General features: G+C 33.6%; 1 protein-coding gene across 4 annotated transcripts in view; it reads right to left on the reverse strand.

The window, feature by feature from the left end:
- The window catches only part of LOC123522910 (zwei Ig domain protein zig-8-like), a 269,951-nt gene that overhangs the window by 108,583 nt on the left and 139,906 nt on the right, over positions 1 to 21,462 (reverse strand). Inside the window, exon 1 of one of the 4 annotated variants that reach the window (XM_045300425.2) lies at positions 1,620 to 1,925. The exons of 2 other annotated variants lie outside the window; for them this stretch is intronic. The gene's annotated coding sequence lies outside the window, so the exon portion shown is untranslated. Of the gene's footprint in view, positions 1 to 1,619; positions 1,926 to 21,462 lie in introns of those variants that run through there. One more of the 4 variants, XM_045300421.2, reaches the window with a different exon arrangement.

Raw genomic sequence — 21,462 nt, forward strand, 5'->3', positions numbered from 1 at the left:
ATAGTAAATACCGTTTCAAATTGTATGAGTCCGCTTTTTAAAATATATTTGTGTAAATCAATAAGATTAATTTAATCGAAATAATTTCAAACCAATGCCAGATTTTGAACAGCTGCATCAAGAAACAAATGCAAACTGAACTCGTAAATTAAATTTCACTGTGATCAAACCGGCGTTTAAGAACAGCCTCGCAAATTATAATTATACTTACTTAGTTACATATAAGGTAGATAAAACAGTTTAATTATAAAAAAAAAGATATCTTTGCTGGCAGAGATAAATAATTGTTCTCCAATTAAAGGTTTTAAGCATCAGCGATCGTATCTTAGAATAAGCTCCATAATAACGTTTATGACATTTAAAAATTCTATTGCAAGAAAAGACAAATACTTCATTTGAAATAAAATCAATATTTAGTACATTGGTAACACGAAATATATTTTCAAAATTGGTATGAAAATAGTTTTAGACAACAACATATTAAGCACATATAAGTATATAGCAAGAAGCCGTTTTTACAATGGAGATACAGAGACAATTCATTTAAGCGATAAATACATAGGCACGAAACTAAATAGTACCGAAGTTACGGATTTCCATGTTTTTTAAATGATTCATATAGACGTTTATAAATAAGCACAAACAGACTCGTATCAAAGGGCACCTATTGGTGAATGTTTCGATATCTTATAACACAATTATTATTTCATCTTTATAAGGAAATGCTGACTTTTGCCTTCAGGTTAAGATACAAATATGAAAAGCGTGAAATAAACAGACAAATATAAACGTGAAATAAACAGAAAAAATATATACGTGAACTAAACACTGTCAGACAAATATATACGGGAATTGAACAGACAAATATATACGGGAATTAAACAGACAAATATATACGGGAATTAAAAAGTATATACAAACGATATATCGCAAACTTCGGTCAAATAATAAACACAATTACTGAATCAATAATATGTCTTTCATTACAGTAAGCAATATGTTGCCACATAATTTACATGTTATCGGCAACATAGATATACACAGATATTTCATATATCAGTCTATAAAAGGTAGATCAGTACTCAAGTAATATTTGGAGTCTCATAGCAATAATCTCAGTGATATTTGAAACCACGGTCTCTCAACACCTAAAGCTTTAAAACTATAATTTCACTTTAAATGTTAAAATAATGTATTAAATCCATATGAGCCATGCCATGAGAACAACATAGTGGGTATGCGACCAGCATGGATCAACCGCTGCGCAATCCGCGCAGTTGGTCAGGTCCATGCTGTTCGCTTTTAATGCGTTGGATAAAGAGAAACTATTATAACAGCATGATCTGACCAGACTGCGCGTTGCGCAGGTGGTTGGATCCATGCTGGTCGCATACCCACTATGTTGGTTTTCCCATGGCACGGCTCATATCGTGTTTCCTTTTATTTTTTTATTGTTTGTTTGTTTTATTTTAGAATGTTGCTGCACTACATAACATAAGAAATAAGCACAGTTTGTGTGGTTTAATATAAAAAAGATGGGAAATCAGCTTAAACTCTATACAACTACTTTTATTATTAACTGCCTTTACATAAACTTTTTAATGAAGTTATAAACTTACGTTAATGTTGTTTCGTTTCAATAAAAAGTTCCTTTATTTATTGCACAGTATCACACTCTACGTTTTTATTCGATACATGAGAATTAGAAATGTAGTAATGTTTTCTCCTTATATTTGCACGAATGTTGTTCATTCATGTAATTAACTGATACAGCCCGCTTACAAATGTAACACTTTGATTTAACTGTGCATATTATAAAAGTATCTCGAATATCACTGCTGTGCATCCATTTATAACTTAATCACACTCATCATGCGTAGCAAACTGCCTTTGTTGTGTGCATTAGTTTGAAACGCAGCAAAAAATATGTTACACGCGTGACTGGTATATTTTATTTCCCGCTTTATTGGTTACCTTCTGTTTCCAGCTCATTAAATATTGAACACTTTGCTTGCTCGTGTTTATTGGAAATAGATTATTCTCTGTCCGCTGTCGGGATCTGGTGTATAACATGAATGTAACAACGAGACACGATGCTGAAATTAAGTACCCCTTTAAGGACGTCTAGTAATGAATTATAGACCAAACTAATGTAATTATTTCCTGCGCGGGGGTAAAAAGCCCTAAATGATCAGAGAAGTAGATATCATTTTAAAGCATGTAATTTTTCGATTGCTTCCTTCGGGGGACAAATAAAAAACAATGCGACCATGCAGTAATTTATATTTTCGTTTGTTTTAGTATAATTTGATGTCTTAAACTTTTGTAGAGTTAAAGATATTTGTAATAAAGACATCTTTAGGTATCAGTTATTGATTCTGTATTCATCTGCATGAAATTTGTTAAAAATGAGCTTGCGTCAAGAAACTGGCCTTAGAAGTTATAGTCCATAGTACTATATTTGATTTTTGTGCATACCATTGAACACAAACTGAAAAGTAGAATTATGAAATAATTTAAGGAAAGGCCAGATTATCAATTATTAAAACAGAAGCTGTTGAAAAGTATTTGTACAGACAAAAACATTAATAAGATTTATGAACAATTTGAAACACGGGCAATACTATACAAACCCTTCATAGCGCCAACATTTGAAATCAATTGATTATTTACAACAATCAATTAATTCGACCCTTCTGCCCTTCTACTTCGAGCGGTGGATGTACAGTCTGTTATAATGAACGTTTCGTTTATCAGCAATTATCCAAACGCCCTTCCTTCTATAATAGTCATTCGTTGCTTTGTAGTTGTGATCGATGACATTTAACCATTTGTCATCAATGAACTTATTTCGTGTAAATTTATGCTTTATTCTTCAATGCAAATAACCCATTATTCTTTTGTTAGAGTTCAAATTTTAAGATAATTTAGTGCTTCATATTAATTTTTGTGTTACATGTGAATTATTTAAGACTACTTACAAAGATAAACTATCGTACAATAATTATGTATTATAAAAAAGCTTACTTACAGAAAATATGCCACCCATTTTCGATAAACTTTATATTGTCACAATCTTGTAATCATAGATATTTGTACTGTCTGTTGCGTATGTTAGGACAAGGTTAGCATGAATATTCTTTGCATTGTTTAAATGAAATGAAATATTATAATGTATGTGTCAAATAAAAATAGAAAACATTCTTTATTAGAAAACTCGTCAACGTTTGATACTGAGCGTCCGCCAGCAGTCTATTAATTTTGATTAATATATATTTTATCACGTCTAGACAGCTCAAACCTCAAAGCGTAATGGTGTTTTATTTCGCTATTGAGAATGATGAAGATCAATGCAACTACTGTTCTGCATTATTTATCATGATACAACCTAGAGTATTGCAATTTTGATGCTCTCTAGTTTCCTGTTTCGTTTGATTAAATATGCACACTTACTTAATTGTCTGTACTATGAATTATCAAAGCTAAACATAAACAGTCAGATAGGCTATGAAACGACACTTATTGCATATATTGACCCCCGTTATGTTCGCATTTATGAGCACCTTTTACCAAATATGTGCTTCCTAATATTGTCTCGAGTCCAGGGCTTTGAAATACCAGTTTTATTTTTAGTTTACTGTGCTTCTGGATAACTTAAAAACTTACCAGGTTTTACAACGAAGCTTTATACCGAAAAAAAAATTCCCCACAATTCAAAATAAATTCTTGAATTTTAGTTGTTTAGTTGATACTTCATAATAAATAAAATAATAAAGCATGCGTCTCAGTCACACTACACCGTATAGCGTTAACGGACGACCAACGTATAACAAAATTTTCAATCCGTTCTTGTCCGTTCGCATGTGTTTCTTTTCCGTTTCTCATGCGGCGTCTGCGTTCCTTGTCCGGCGCCGTTCGCCCACCGGATGGGTGGAAGGTTTTGAGCATGTTCAAAATTTAGAACGTACACCACCGGACATAGTTGTCCGTTGGATGTATGGTAGCAATGCGCTGATATGCATTTTGTCCGTTACCCGTGCGTTCCCTATTCTGTACGTGTCCGGTTCGCATCCGTTCTTGGCCGGTGGGACTGATTCAAGGCCGGACTACTACTGGACATGCAACGGATGTAACGTATGTTCAACGGACGATAACTGACAAGAACGTTTTGTCATGCGTTGCGCTTACATTTTGCGCGGTACAAATCCGTTACTAGTACGGGTGTTATCCGTTAATTGAACGTTGTTCGTCCTATATATGTGCGTTAATCTTGCGGTCATTGTTCGTTTTATGCGCCCCATACACCAATCGCGAGAGCACCGAGCAGCAGCGGCGGATGCCTTTCGTCACCGGATAACTTTCTGTCGCAATTTTTCTATACGTTTGACGTCCGTTAACGCTTTACGGTGTAGTGCGACTGACACATTAGTTATACACTCTTTTTTCATAATCGTAAAGTCGTTAAACGTAACATCAGCTACGTTAGTATAACAATATTCATGTATACTCGGTAAAAAAAAGTTCTGCACACACGGATGTTTTGGGTGACTATATTTCTATAACATTATACACAACTAACATGAATTTACTAGATTAAACTTTGATCAAAGCTTAACATAAAACTGAAAACGAAAATAAAATCCAAATATCCGTTCTTTAGTAATCCATAAAAAAGTCCCCTGCCAAAACTGGTTAAATCACTGTTTTACTACCAAACACTTATAATGCGTAATATATATTATTATACCTCACATAAATGTCCAATGCAAATTTCCCATTAGTTTAACTTGAATAATATATCATATTCCCCAGTGATTTTATATCACATGCGCAAAATCATTATTTTCAATTTCTGCGCAGGTGACATGATCCATAATTTCATATCACATGCGCAACAGCGTTATTTTGTTTTTCTGCGCATGTGATATTATTGTTTCATATCACCCGTTGAGAGATCGATACTTCCGCATTGATTATTTTCTTTTTTATGATACGTGCAAAATATTTCGAAAACAATTTTTCATCAAATATGGAATCGAAACTACAACAATAAGTTTGGAAATGATCTAACTAAGAAAATGAGTACTCACACTTATATGTTTCATTTAGAAAAAAAGAAAGTTATCGCCGTTTTTCGAATGCTACTGTTTGACGCAATGTTGAAATATTAGAATAAATATAGCTAGGGGTCAGCGATATGTAAACGTCTCGACTAAATCTATCAAAAAAGTCTTATTACAGCAAAGTCGCCACAAATTATGAGTCCTAACAAGTAAAGACTCTTTAATTCTGTCTTCATTATTTGGTTAGTAATTACTTTTTAATGTTAAATAAATTATTATGTTGATTTTCCAGTAAATGCTTTGACCCTTATAAGCTTTCGGTATAATAAAATAAATATTGCATTCCTGAGAGGGTGATATGAAAAATGTTCACCCCTCGAAATATGAATATAGACCTCGGCTGGCGCCTCGGTCAATATTCATATATCTCGCGGTGAACATTTTTCATATCACCCTCTCAGAAATGCAATATTTATATAATATACCATCCACGCTGAATGTGACACTCTGCTTGATACTGCTGATTAAGACGAACAACAGTATTCCGGTGAATTCCAAATATCGCTGCAACAACCTGAGGTCGCATACCGGCTTGTAAATGTCCCAGGGCACGAGCCCGGTCCTCATTACTTTGTCGTCTTAACGGACGCCTTGGCAGTACATTAGTCATTACTGTGACAGTGGCCAAACTTTGAATATGGATCGCAAGTTCATTTCCTTTTATAAAATTCATTTTACAAACAATGTAATTAAGTTAGTAGGTGTTTGATTGATTAACAACGGAATAAATTACTCATATTCAGGACTTTGTCTGTGTGTATGGTCAGTGTGTGAGGAAAGAATGTAAGCAAGACTATTCTGAGCACTTTTCAAATTTACTGCTAATTTTGCCATTTTTGAAGGCTTACCCCAGTGCATATAAACTGTTATAACTTGATCATTTATGTATCGATTTTCATTCTGTTTCGTCCTTGTAACAAATATCTGTTGACTATGGTAAATCCAAAAATGCATGCAATTTTTTTAATTTGCGCTATAATGAAGAAAACATTCAGCTGTGCAGGACTTTTTTTTTTATCTAGTATATATGAAAATATCATATTTGCACCATAATGGTTACGATGTCCATTTAACAAAATTTTCATTATCGATTATTGTTTCTACTGAGTTAAGTACTCATACTGCAGTGAAAGTCGATGTACATTGTCTATAAATTTGTAACTTTTCCAAGTTTGCAATCGCAACTACATGAAATATATTTGACCCTGTGGTTATGATAACATCTGAGGCTTTCCATGTATTTTAAAGTTGTTACCTAAAAGTGTCATTTAGATTAAGCAATAATGTGAGACTAATACGTTTCAAGGTTTTAAACTTATTGGTATATAAATTGCCTTTGGCCATTAAATTAAAAAATATGCAAAAGCCGAACCTAATACAGATAATATATATACAATAGACTATCATATAGACATACACACATACATACATACATACATACATACATACATATTTGTATATGATAGTAGACAGGTATTTTTCGTTAAAGACATATACTCTTCTAATAAGAAATCTAGTTTTCATTCACCTTCTCTACAGTAAAAAATCAAACAATATAATCATAACAAAACGTTTTAATGAAAATGAGAAATAATTCCATAAACATAAGACAACTTACAATACGGGAAATAGTTTGCTATTTAAATCTTATACGTTTAAAACATGCAATTGCATATTAAGGTAAACTTACTTCGTCTGTAAGATAGGTGTTTCTCCAATAGGGAAGTTCTTAACATGTTATTCCGGAAAAACAACAGAATAATATCAGTGTTAACCATTAACAAGTGCAATAATTATTTCTTACGAAGCTGTTACAACATTGCTTTCAAAACAACTACTCCAAAACAAAGACTAGAAACAGCACGTGTTTCATTGCATTCCTGCGTTGCACATTAATTTTGACGATCATGTCTTGTCTGAATATTGAGTTTTTATGTTTCCAGTTTATTTTGTGTGAATACCTTTGTAATACCTCTTATTCGATGCGCAAATATAGATCACAGTTTTCTTTTATACAGTACATGTTAAATTCAATTTGATATAAGGCTTTGTCATGTTCCAATATTGCTTCCGCACTAGGTTCTAAACTATTAACTTCATAAAATGAAACGTTGATAGAGGACAAATAACTTAACCAGTAAAATAACATGTTAGCACATACACAGTTCGTCTTGTAAACGTGAATTTAACAGGTGTTAGCTTTTAATAGGAAAGAAACGACGAGTCCTTCGTTTATGCTACTGTCTATGGAAACAAATGTCTTTGACATATTTTGGACTACTTGATTATTGGATCAAAATTACCTACCAAAAAAAACAGATCCTGAAAAATGTCGGAGAACTGTTTCTCCGACAAGAACTAATTTACTTGCAACCGGTAAACGGGTGTAGTTAAGGAACAGATATAAACATTGTGAATTTATTGAGCATTATATATAACAGTAAATTACATTTGGCGTAGCATCTTTTCTCTTAAACAGCTTAGATTCAAGTAACTCTTCAATGACGTGTAAACATTTGTCTGTTATCTATTGGTACAATTAATTTCTATAAACACTATTTTAGAAACTGTATCACGGATGTTACAAAAATATTGCTATAACCATCGTCTATCATTAAACATACGGTTGCACCTTATTGCTTCCTCTATGCGATTTTTAAATAACGTAGCGTAAATTTATAAAAGAATTTGAACAGATGTTTCTTGTTATCGAAAACAGTTGAAAATAATCAGTACCCGTTGAACGAGGTACTATCACATTTACGGCACTTTTTATGATTTAGATATAAATTACAACCGAAAATGTCGAAACACTATTTTTTTGTGAGAGCTAGTGAATTAAAAAGGACTTGTTCTTTATTAATTATGAATATTGAGGCGCAAGTTTGGTGTTACAAATCACTTTACTTTAGGTCATCAATGACGATTCTGAACTGTATCTGTAATTCCGGACCGGGATGTTATTACGATAAGATTTTTGTTTAAAAACAAGGAAAAAGACCGAAGTTATCGAATCCCATTGAGACAGCCTTAAAATTGCTTTCTGTGCGAGCAATTATGATTTAATTGTAATTGCTTTTGCTAGCTGAGAACCAGTGTCGTTCGTTGCTGCCGAAAGGAATTTCATCTTTACGACTAACAAATCTTTCGTCGTTGACTTTTTAGAACTATGTTTAACAGTTTCGATTTGACTATTTTTTCTATGAAGACAGCACGAATTTTCTTTTACATATTTTAAACAATAATACGAAATTTTAAAGTAATATATTCCGAAAATCGTCTCCAATTTCTACATGATTTCAGTGAAGTTAAACTATAAAATACAGAATTTAATTTGAACGAAAAATATTCTGTTTTTAGATTGCATTTTACGAACTCACCTCCTTCTTTATTTCATGTAAACAATTAAATCTTTCGGTCTTATTTGTCAATACTTTAAGAGCATTTCAAAGATTTGAAAACAACATACAGCCAGTTAGTATAGCATGTTTTCTTACCAAAAATAAATAATAATTGAGCCGTGCCATGGGAAAACCAACACACTGGCTTTGCGACCAGCATTGATCCAGACCAGCCTGCGCATCCGTGCGGTCTGTTCAGGATCCATGCTGTTCGCTAACGGTTTCTCTAATTGCAATAGGTTTTGAAAGCGAACAGCATGGATCCTGACCAGACTGCGCGGATGCGCAGGCTGGTCTGGATCCATGCTTGTCGCATACCCACTATGTTGGTTTTCTCATGGCACGGCTCATATATAAATGTTATCTACATATAAGAAACATAATCTGTTCTGAAAAACAACACCTTCTGAAAATGCTCCCCTGAAATTGGCTGTTTAGTAATTATGCTTATATAGACATTTTCTCAGTGAATAAAACTAGAACTTGCATATTCACAATGAAAAGGATATAGATCTTTCGCAATACAATAAGCAATCAAAGTTAGCCGAAACTAAAACTGTTGCGTCCTTATATGCCTCATAATACAATATTTCATTAACAACATGAAACTACATTTTGGACTACTTCACTATTCACCACTATGAAACACATACTATTCGGTGTAAACAGTCCTTTAGAAGACTTAATTATATGACGTGATCTAACCGAAATAAAAAAAAACTGACTAGATTAAAACTGGAATTACAAAAAAAATAAACCTATCAAAATCCATTACATTAAGACCAAAAGAAACTCAATAAAACTGTTGGCCAATCAGAGGAGGCGACACTAAACGAGATCATGTTGATTTTAAAATTTCTCAAGAATTAACCGGTGTTAATAAAACAACAAAATCGCCTTAACTGTTATTGCAATTGCAATTTGAGAACCAGCTTTTGAAAGAGGCTCTTTCTAAATGAAATTTGTTTCTATTTTGTGTAACTGTTCGATGGTATACCTTTAGTATGTACATCACAGATCTTTCAGTCTCAGTTATGTGGAGCGTAACAGATGGGTCGCTAACTACAGTCCATAAAATAAACAAACGTGTTTGTAAACGTAGACTGATCCAAACGGAAGGGGAAGAAGCATTTTATAGAGATATTCCGGTGGCAAATACTATACAAATCTGTAGCTCTGACCAACCTATAAACCGGGCAAGTCTATTTTATAAGTAAAACAATACTGTTGACCCAGTTAAACGAGATGTAGCTTGAAATCTGTTTCTATTTATGGTATACCTTTAGTATGTACATCACAGATTTTTCAGTCTCAAGTATGTTGAGCATAATAGATGTCCCGCTAGCTAGCTTGAAATCCGTTTCTATTTATGGTATACCTGTAGTATGTACATCACAGCTTTTTCAGTCTCAAGTATGTTGAGCATAATAGATGTCCCGCTAGCTAGCTTGAAATCCGTTTCTATTTATGGTATACCTGTAGTATGTACATCACAGCTTTTTCAGTCCAGTTATGTTGAGCATAATAGATGTGTCAATAGCTAGCTTGAAATCCGTTTCTATTTATGGTATACCTGTAGTATGTACATCACAGAACTTTCAGTCTCAGTTAATAGGTTGAGCATAATATATGGGCCGCTAACTAGGTTTTACCTTGTAGCGACTTTCACTTGGTTTAAGCCGCTACCTGAGATAAACCAACATAGTGCATTTGCGACCAGCATGGCTCCTGACCATCCTGCGCATCCGCGCAGTGTGGTCAGGATCCATGCTGTTCGCGAACGGTTTCTCTAATTGCAATAGGCTTTGAAAGCGAACAGCATGGATCCTGACTAGACTGCGCGGATGCTGGTCGCAAATACACTATGTTGGCTTTCTCATGGTGCAGCTCATTTGGTCTTAATTTGGGACATAGTAAACAGGCATTGAGTCCCGTGCCATTCATCAGACCTACTCTGAAAGTGAGTTCTATCGGAGCAGATGCCAAATGAGGCATCTTTATTGCCTACCAATAAGACACAATTACCTCTTTACATACAATATAATAATTATGTTCGTCAAAAATGTACAAGAACACATACCTATTCAGAAACGGTGTATCTTATCTGAGTTTTGTAAAGGTGAACATCGTCATTTTATTAGACTGTAATTTGACAGTCAAACTTAATTGAACTTTATATTATGTTATAATTTTACATTTGGCTTTTAATTTGTAGAACTTCATTGAAAAAAAATTCAAGACAACTGGTGCTTGTTATTGATTTGACTGTTTGAGTGACCTCCTTAGCCGAGTGGTTAAGTTCGCTGTCTTCCATCCAATTATCACACACCGATGTGGGTTCGAAACCTCGCCTGTGGTGAAATATTGTTCATATGAGAATCCATCTAGCTAGCAAAGGAATGTCGGCGGCTATACCCAAATGCCCAACAATGCCTGAAACAATGCTTGCAGAAGCGCCTACCACAAAAAGTGGAAAAGCTATCAGAAGGCAAAAATTGTGTTGGTGTGAGGCAACGCAGCAAATAACATTTGACAGTGTGAGAAATTCTGTTATATTTGTATTTGTTTTTGATATAGAGATGTGTAAGATAACGTTTTATAAGTGTTTTAAGGTTATTATTATATTTCTTTAAATGTTCAGACGATCTGTAGTAAAGCTTAGCGTAAAGTATTTTACAGTCAACACGCTTTCCTTTACAAAACAAACAAAGTCAGCACATTTTTAGACGTATTTGGCACTGTGCTTTGGTTTTCTATAAAAAATAATTGTAAGGGTTGTTTCGAAAATTGGTGTATTATCCAGTCATAAATTGCTCCGACGAAGCCGTCAAAAATAAAAATCATATATATGTAACAAATTGGAACATAAGCAATAATATTCTCGTTTTGGAAAAGATTAACAAGAGTTACAAACTAAATTGTAGACCACTGGACATGGGATAAAATAATAAAACGAGAACACGGCTCGTTTTACGGCTAACTAATCTAGTTATACAGATTTTTATCGTATCGTGACAGGTCCTATTTGTGTCAGTGTGTTTATGGTTGTAGAAAACAAGAGTATGAGTGATATCTAATTCAATAACAGTCAGGAACTGTTTGTAAAAAATGAACAAACATGAGTAGACATTCATGAAATAGAAAACGGAAAGTAAGTCACGCCTGAACAGTCAACTCACTACGAGAAAAATGTCAATTTTTGATGTGAATATAACCTTCATATTTACGATTTTATATTATATCATCATAATAATTAGTACGTCTGAACAGATTCAAATTTATGCAAATATTGAAGTTTATGATTTTAGTAAAATCTGAAAATTAAGACAGTATAATTAATTTCTATCAAAACTTCAGAAACCTTTTGTTGTGTTATTGTTTCCCAATACTTCCGGTGGTTACCCGCCTTTTTTGGGCTCAAACACTTATGTTTTGTCAAAAATAACACTCTGTTACCGGCCTCATTTAGGTATCATTTCTGCTTTGAAGTCAAGCGAAAATATTTACAGACATCTATACGAGGATTGTTCAAATATGAATGCATCTAAGCACATAAAAATGTATCCTTGATAGATTTCAATGAAAATTTTATTTGGTCCTCTCCAAGTATTCACTTCCAACAGATTTGCAAAGTTTCAGTCTTCTAATCCAATCCTTGAAGGCATTTTCATAGTCTTTTCTAGGTATCTATGAAGTCACTGGAATATTGAAGAACCGAGGTGTTCGCGCTGCACAAATGTTCGACCAGAAAGGTATTTTTGAGCCTTGGGAACAAAAAGAAGTCACACGGGGCAAGGTCAGGCGAATAAGGAGGGTGAGGGAGCACAACAACCTTTTCCTGCTTCAGAAAGTCTTGTACAATAGATGTCTTGTGCGATGACGCATTGTCATGTAACAATCAGACACTGGCTTTTTGAAATATTTCTTCAGTTTTCGAAGAACTTTAGTCTTGTAAAACTTCGCATTTACGGATTTGCCTTTAGGTACAGCAACCTGAATGGCAGGACCCTGAGTTGTGGAGAATATGGCATACATTACCTTCTTGACACGTATGGTCCGCTTTGCAATGCACGGTCTTTTGCCAGACTTTGTTGCCCATATTTTGTTCTGAATCGTTCGTTTGGGCTCAGAAAAGTGAACCCATGTCTCGTCACCAGTGACGACATTTGCGAAAGACCGTGCATTGTAATTTGGAAACTGTTTAAGCAACAATTTTGCGCATTGCACGCGTGCCTTTTTCTGCTCATCTGTCAGATCGGGAATCCATCTAGCACATATCTTTCTCATTTTCAAATTACGTTTCAGAATTGTATGAGCTTCTAATGAGATGCCAACCATACTAGCTATTTGCCTAGCGGTGTATCTTGCATCAGTAACAAATATTTCTTTCACTCTAGCAATCATCTTGGCAGACGTTGCTGTTTTCGGCCGACGGCCATGTGGTGCATCTTCTGTTGAAACTAACCCACATTTGAATTTCTTAAACCAACAAATAACTGTCGAAAAAGACATTTCATTATGCCCATATACAGAACATATTTCATCAAAAATGTTTTTACACCCTATGCCAAGAATATAACAATTCTTAATATAGGACCGTATTTCAACGGGGTACGCTGACCTTCTTCCAACCATTTTTGTATTAGTATACACGAGTAGGCAATGTTTAGCGAGCGATAGACACAGCTAAATTGAACGGATTTTAATGGGTGTGTTATCAATGTAAAGCTAACATATTTATCTACCCAATAATCTTAATTTCCTCGTGATTTTCGCATTATTGAGCGAGATAACGTTATAGATGCATTCATATTTGAACAATCCTCGTATCAGGCAGAGCCAAACTGCACACTTCTTCACTGTGAGATCTTCACAGAGAAACTTTGAAAACGTGTTAATAATTTAAAAGTAACTGTACATTACGCTAGTAGAAGCCAGTTTAATTAACATTCATGCCTTCTCGCGTTTACTTGTTTTTTTTTTTTTTATGTTCAACACATGGAAGTGCAGTGCAAATAGTCAAACATAATGGTAAATTAAAGGTAAGTCCGAAAAAAACTTATCATCTATTCAGCGTAGAAACAGGATTAAAGATTATATCATTTTGCAAACTGGTAGGAAGAAGGACGCCTTTATAAACCAGTGGCATGATGCAGCATTGGCACTTTATCGCCAGTACTTTGTACTAAAAAAATAATCAAGCATGATGTCTGAATTTCAATAGAGAACTTACACTTAGGGAAACGTTTAAAAACGCAACAAAGAAAGACTGAGAAAATGACGCCGACATTTAGAATTAATACGTTTATATGCTTTTTACTCAGTTCCGCTTTTTAAAACGTATTCCATCTTTATCTTAGTTTAGGATTTTATGTTTTATAATAAATAGAATTCTGCTATTACATTTCTGTTTTAGTCAAATGGTGTCACTATACAGAGCATGTCTAAAAATGGTGATAGGTAAAGGTAGATTTCTCGGAAGCATAGAACACCACAAACACAGCCTCAGAGCCACGCATTTGCAAAGAAGGCAGATGTAATAGAAAAATGTTATAGATGGGTTGCTTCAAAAATCCAACAAGTACATTTTAATTTCATGCCAAATATAGAAAAAAGGGGATGAAGGGGTAGGAGGTAGAAAGGGGACGGGGTGGAGGGGAAAATGGAACAAGGATGAATAATCAAAAGGAAATGCTATGTTCCTTAATCACAGTAACCTACAACGTAAACCACAGCAGCGCAGACATTCGTGTACAAGACAAATACATACACAACTTACATACATAAACAAACAGACATGTAAAATATAACAAAATTGTAGGGCACTGCCCAAAATTCACAGAAGTCACCGGGATATCAAAGACTGGATACCGAAAGTGTAAGTTGTTACTTTAATCCAACATTTTTGAATCGTGTTATCCTTCGCTTGATCTTTCCCCCGTCCCGTAGAAATATGTTTGGTTCAACATCTTCATGTACAAACAAAAACCGAAGTAGCATATAAAATACCATTAGCGTTTAGATTACCATTCATCGACTTTAACAAAAATAGGAGAATAATAGCATAGACTTATAGATTGTTATGTGTATATTTTTAGTAGTCTGTGTAGCTTAATAACACGACAAGACTTGTTACAGTATATCAACGTGATTTATTCGATCGAAGCAGAGGGCAATTTGAGTTTTGATATATATTTGCATACACAAGCTAGACTGAACCTTCGTAAAATGTAGACTAATCTTTCCCATTATGTAAATGGTGAAAAAGACATAGCTAATATAAAGTGATAGATAATGTGAAAGAAACTGGTTCATTTAGTTGCAAACTTGTTCATGACAAAAACTGTTTTATCTTTACAAGAAAATGAAAAACGAAGAAATCAATCAAATGGTGCTATGCTAGAAGAATGAGTCTGTGAAAAATCGTGAATCGTTTCTTGTAGTAAGAAAGAATAATGTACAACACCACAACTAATATTGAAATGCATTTTAGAATAGTATTCGATAACAGACCCTCAAAATACGTGTGTTTTCGTGTCAATGATACACTTCCATATTTCTATTCCATTGAATAGCCAGAATTTTGAGATATGCGAGTTAATGATATCGAGTTCAACTGTGTAAAGTGGATAAAGATGTAAGTGCATCTGCTCTTAATATAGATTTCTATTCATTGATTGGACAAATTGAATTTTAATTAAGAAATAATAAATTTGTTCCTATATTTTATCAGTTAATAAAATATGGGCAGGAGTTTGGATGCGTAATAATTAAATCACGAGTGTTTAGAATGTGGTGCGTATAATAAAATCCTGTTACTTTATTTTCCGTTTAATTGTTCACTAACATAAATATTCGAGGGGTACTAGTAAACTAACTGATTCTACAACATTGTTCCAAACACTGTTATAAACATTAACATGTCCGCTAGCAACTGATCGTACTAAAAATAAAGAAATTACATACTATACAATGAGAAGTAATTTCATACATGTAATCATATTAACGGGCTAGCTGGTAATGTGACATTTTGACGTCTTAAATGTAGCCCAATCAATAATTGCTTACAAATTATATAAAGTTGTGCAAAATAAGATCCTCAACTTTTTTGAGCAAATCTAAGCAAATATTAAATTATTCAAGAAGTCGGAAAAACGGCAGAATCTTGTGACTGACTTAAAAACAAAAGCATAATCATCAGATAGCAATAACTTCAATAACTTGATAAGGCACGATACATTTATTAATATATAATTTTATGATTTGCAGAAAAATAAACAATATTACAATCTCTATCTCGTTTGTCTAAAAGTGTGTTTGTATATCAGAATTCAGTTTACTAGACCGTTACAAGAAGTCGGGTAAGATGTTGCATATTTCATAGCCAAGTCCGCTATAATTTTGCTTGTTCGCGTTGTATGTTTCTAATGTTTTTCTTGAAAGTCAGAATGATAAAGTCGTTTGAATGCTTATGCTGTTTCGAGTCCTTATCAAGGTATCTTCTGTTTCAAGTGACTCAACCCTTTGAACAATAGGAAGGAAACATCCTTACTAGTGTAGGAAATGTACCAGCTGATCGTGCTTATTTTGGGGTAACTTTTATACACCAAAATGTTCGTCAGGGTTTGCAAAATATGAATTAAAATTTCATCCGCTGTGGGATATCAAAAATTTATACTTTGACTCAGTTGAAGTACAATTGAAAAGAAAAACACGTTAAAACATGTTACTTCTTAATCCAAAATGAAATAGGATGGAATATATCCAAATATTACCTACCGTGACAAGAAATACGCATCTTGTTACAATATGCTTAATACATATATTCTGTTGTTTCATTGGCACAAATACATTTGTACTAAGTTACCCTAATTATTAGTATAGTATTTCTAGCGCTTTCACAGGAAATAATTACACTTTTAAACAGCAAATTAGTACCGAGTTAATTGGAGTTTTGAATGCTGTAATAATCTATTTCACCTGATGGCGCTCAAACACTGAATGATTTCGTAACATGTGCATAAGAATTAAAGAATAAAGGAGGTACTTATTATATTGCATTTTCTGTATTCCCATTTTCATCATAATGAGCTTTAAATTTTCTAAATGTAAATTATATGAACTTTACATCGTGTTTTACGTATATTTTATCTGCAATGTTAAGCACTAAAAGAAAATGTTCTGGATAAAAGAAGCTTTTATTTAGATGTACTGCAAATAAGGTTATCACTGCATTACAATAGCTCTGTTTCTACTCCCGTTTGCCAAGCGAAGACAGAAGTTATTACTACATGACAGCTGTAGGTGATGAATATCAATTTAAATGCAGCTCAAATGCTAATTAACTGTTCATAAAAATATACCTCACAAATTCACAGTCGTGCCGATACAGATATCAACCGTACACTAGATTAAACCTTACACTATGTTTTAATTTCGCAAAGACATTATTTTTCTATGGTCTTTATTAGAAAGTGACTCTGACTTAGACTTAGGTATTAGTTAAAATATAGAGACTATTTCATAATTTCTCCCATTTTTATAAGTAAAATTAAAAACTAACAAAATCTTCTCACGACATTCGAAAATGGGCAAATATGCATATCGTAAGAACATATTACAGCATCAAACGTCATTTCCTTAAAACAAATTCAGAAGTAAAATGTCAGTAAACTTATTAAACTTGCCATAACTTACCACCAACAAAAGTCATTAAAAATGAATAAAGTCGAAGAAAACGAATTGTATCCATTTTAAAAAGTTTTACTTAGTTATGATATTTGCAATGTCACTAGCAAATTGAATGAAATGAACACTTTATGTTACTATGCAACTTGTTTTGCAAAGTTTATATTATGCAAGAAATCCAAAAAGCAATATATTTCCAATAATACATAAACCTCAAAATACGGTTCTTTATGCTAACAACTGCTACAGTCGTCATTAGTAACGTAACGTAAATTAACTTATCAACCGTGAATTTAATCGTGAAAGAATGCATACACACAAAAGTCGGTTTTTGTCAGCAAAAGTCTATGTTATTTTTGAACAATCCTCGTACACAAAGTAAGCTGAATCTTCGAAGAAAACTGACGAAAATTGCACTTCAAGAAGACATTCAAAACAGATTGTGTTTTAGCAGTAGCTAAATAATGCATGAGGTGTGAAACAACAGAAGGTTATGATACAAAATGAAAAAAAAATAAAGATGAATATCCACTGGACAATCCACGTTCCAAACACGCATCCTCTCCAAAGCGCAACCCACCCACAGCACGGGCACGTGCACAAGACCAAAACAAATAGACAAACACATGAACAGGCAGGGAGGACAACACAAACAAACGAACACAATGGGGCACCGCCACGGAAAATCCATTGGGGAAGTGTAACTGAACAGGTAAAAGAAATCATTGCCAAAATCACAGAGAACGGTTGCAAATATCATCCACCAGAGGTTGTTTCAGGGGCCAAGACGCTAGATTGTTGTATGTATTGCATACCCGTGAGACACTAGGAACATGTAATATAGCATTAACGACACTTTTTTAAGGTTTAGATATAAATTACTACCGAACATTCTAAAATAATATTTTTGTTAGAGATATGTAAATTTAAAAGAACATATTCTTAATAAATTAAGAATATTAAGACAGAAATGTAGAGTCAGAGATCGCTTTTTGTATAGGTCATCCATATATCAATCATATGAAGCAAACATGGACGATTCTATTTGGAACGGTATTACGACAGGAGTTTTGTTAAAAAAAACCGGAAAAGACCGGAGCCATTGAATCCCATTGAGGCAGTTTTAACATTGCGTTCTGTGCGAGCAATTATAATTTAATTTCAATGGCTTTGGCAAGCGGAGAACCAGTAACGTTCGTTGCTGCTGAAAGGAATATCATCTTTGCGACTAACGAATCTTTCGTCGTTGGCTTTTTCATATTTATGTTTAAATTTACAGTCTTTCGACTCGAGTTCCAAACATAACCTACCGCGAGAAGACATACGCATCTTGTTACAATACGCCTAATTTTGTTACTTATTTTTTCATTGGCACAAATAAATTTGTACTAAGTTACCTTAATCATTAGTATTTCGAGCGCTTCAACAGGAGGAAAACAGTACTGAGCTAATTGTAGTTTTAAATACTTAGATATGTAATATTTGATTTCACCTGACGGCACTAAAACATGACTGCTTTTGTAACAAGTGCATATCAATTAAAGAATAAAGGAAGCACTTGTTACATTGCTTTTTATTGTATTAACATTTTCAGTATAATGAGCTTTAAATTTTCTCATTGTAAAATAATGTTAAATTTGCATCATGTTTTATGTTTATTTTATCTGCAATGTTCAACACTAAAAGAAGAGTTTCCTTTTGAAGTTCTAGATAAAAGTAGATTTATTTACCTTTACTGAAACTACTTTCATTAGTGAATTACAACAGTCCTGTTTCTGCATGTCGTTTCCCAAGCAGAGAAAAATGTCATTACCAATAAAACAGACGAAGGTGATGGATATCATTTTAAATGAAGCTGAAATGCTTATTAACCGTTGATAAAATGTGCCACACAAACGCACTCTCGTAAAAATACTGTAGTCAATTAACCTTGCACTATGTTTTGATTTTGAAAAGGTATTATGTTCGTAAGGTATTATTTTGAAAGTGACTCTGACTTAGTTATATATACAGAGACTATTTCATAATTTTCAAACCTGCAAGATTACGTTTCCAGCGACATTTAAAAATGGACAAATATACATATCGGTAGAACATTCGACAGTATTAAACGTCATTTCCTTCAAAACAGATTTAGACGTTATATTTAAGTGAACTTATTATAATCGCTACAAATTACCGCCATAAACATTGATAAAATATGAGAAAACGATATCATGTTAGTTTGATGATTTTATTCAAATTCATTTTTTTCTGAGTTTTACTGAATTATGATATTTGCAGAATAAAGTAAACACTTTATGCTTAATATGTACATTGTAATGCAAGTTATCAAGTATGAACTCCAGAAATGAAAGCCAATGTAACTTATGTTTCCAACAGCACAAGAAGCTCATATGCTATACCTCATAATACCATCTACTAAGGTCAGCTGTCTTACATGTTATCCAGCATATTAGAAATTCCAGTTATTAGAAACGTAGCGTATAGTAACTTAACAACCTGAACTTTAAGCGTGATTGAATGTGTGAATTTATACTCAAAGAGGCATCCAAACACGGTTAAGGTATTGGACCCGTAATAGAGTACCTCCTTTTTGAAGAGTATTCAATTCCTACCATAAACCTACTTTGACTACAATTTTCAGGGGTCGTAGGTTCAAGCCCCACTAGGACAAAAAATTTTTCCCATATTTTCCTTTTTTTCCAGTAAGTTTTTACTTCTTTCAAGGCTAATTATGGATGTATTGTACAAAAGTGGAAAATTTTCATGTTATAAGCGATTTCTTGCTGTTCAAAGTGAATTTATCTCTGAATCAGGAGGGGTAGAGTTAGACATCTTTAAAAATACTGAGTTACATGCGGTAAAAGTTCTCTATTTTGCCTTCATTCTTTAGATTACATATTGTGGAAGAAATGCAGGTAGGTTTTACTTCTGCCCCAAGGTTATTTTTGAATGAAGTGAGCAAAATTCAAAACAGACCCACAGGATTCGACCTTAATTTTTCAATGTTGGAGTTAGAATTCTGTCTCATTAAATATGTTTACTTGAGGCACCCTAGAAAACATGATATTTACAGTTTTATTTTGTGTTTTATAATTGTTTAACAATAGTTTGATGTTTCTTTTATCAAAATTTATGCTGTAATGAATTCTCTGCAAACGTTTTAGATAGTGGTCATCACATTGAAATTTGTCTCTACTTTAGCTTGAGGAAATACCATCAATTATACAAAATTTACAAAAAACGGCATGGTAAAAGTTGTTTAAAATTTGCAACACAGTGCGAAACATTGTCAACTTTAAGAATATACCAAGCAAATGCCAGTTTTTAAACATTACTATTAGGGGTCCAATACCTTAAATAAGTGTAATACCGCAGCGAGTAGTACCTGTTCCTTTATTGCCCAAGCGTGATGCTGCAAATCTAAAAAATAAAATAGTGTATTGTACTGGTATGTTTTCTGCAAACCATTGATGAGAAGTTGGTCTCTGTTTCCATTGATGCATCTGGTTGCTGCTCTCGAACATTAAATTTACCAAGACATTTAAAGTAAACAAACCGTCTTCCTCTTATTAGGAAAACAGTCTCTACCTTAGGAAAATAGTAAAATCCCTAAAATACATCTTAAAAAGACACGAGTGTTGTTGTAAAACTAACGTTTCAGGGTTGACATAGCTCTCGTAGACATATAAACGCTGTTATAAACATGCTGAGCGACTTGCTAAAATATCTGTTATCAAGATCTGGATGAGTATATATAAATGAAAATTGCGTACTCAAAGTAAGATGAATCTCCGAAGAAAATGTGACAAAAACGCAGCCTGTCTAAAGCGCAATCCACAGCACGCGGATGTGCACAAAACCAACACACACATAGACTAACACATGAACAGACAAAGAAAGAGAACACACTGGTGGACAACTAATACATGAACACAGAGGAGAACTGCCATGGAACGGACAGTGGTTAAGTGTTACTGAAGAAGGGAAATATTTCAGTTCGGACCTCTGTCATATGTACCATTGAAATTTCATAATGTAATATAATTCTGTGTATAATAGCGCTGGTGAACAAAAAGGTAATCAATTTCAAACGGACAAGTGAAAATGTTAACAACAGTTTTGCAATGTTGTTTTCTTTATTTTTGAATATAAGTATGCATTTCAGTTGAACTGAGGGTATTATCCTATACATCAAACTATAGTTGATTTCGTACCGCCGTATTTTTACTAGAGATTTATGTAAT

This window comes from Mercenaria mercenaria, chromosome 8 (genome assembly GCF_021730395.1).
Source record: "Mercenaria mercenaria strain notata chromosome 8, MADL_Memer_1, whole genome shotgun sequence".
Taxonomy (NCBI): Eukaryota; Metazoa; Mollusca; class Bivalvia; order Venerida; family Veneridae; genus Mercenaria; species Mercenaria mercenaria.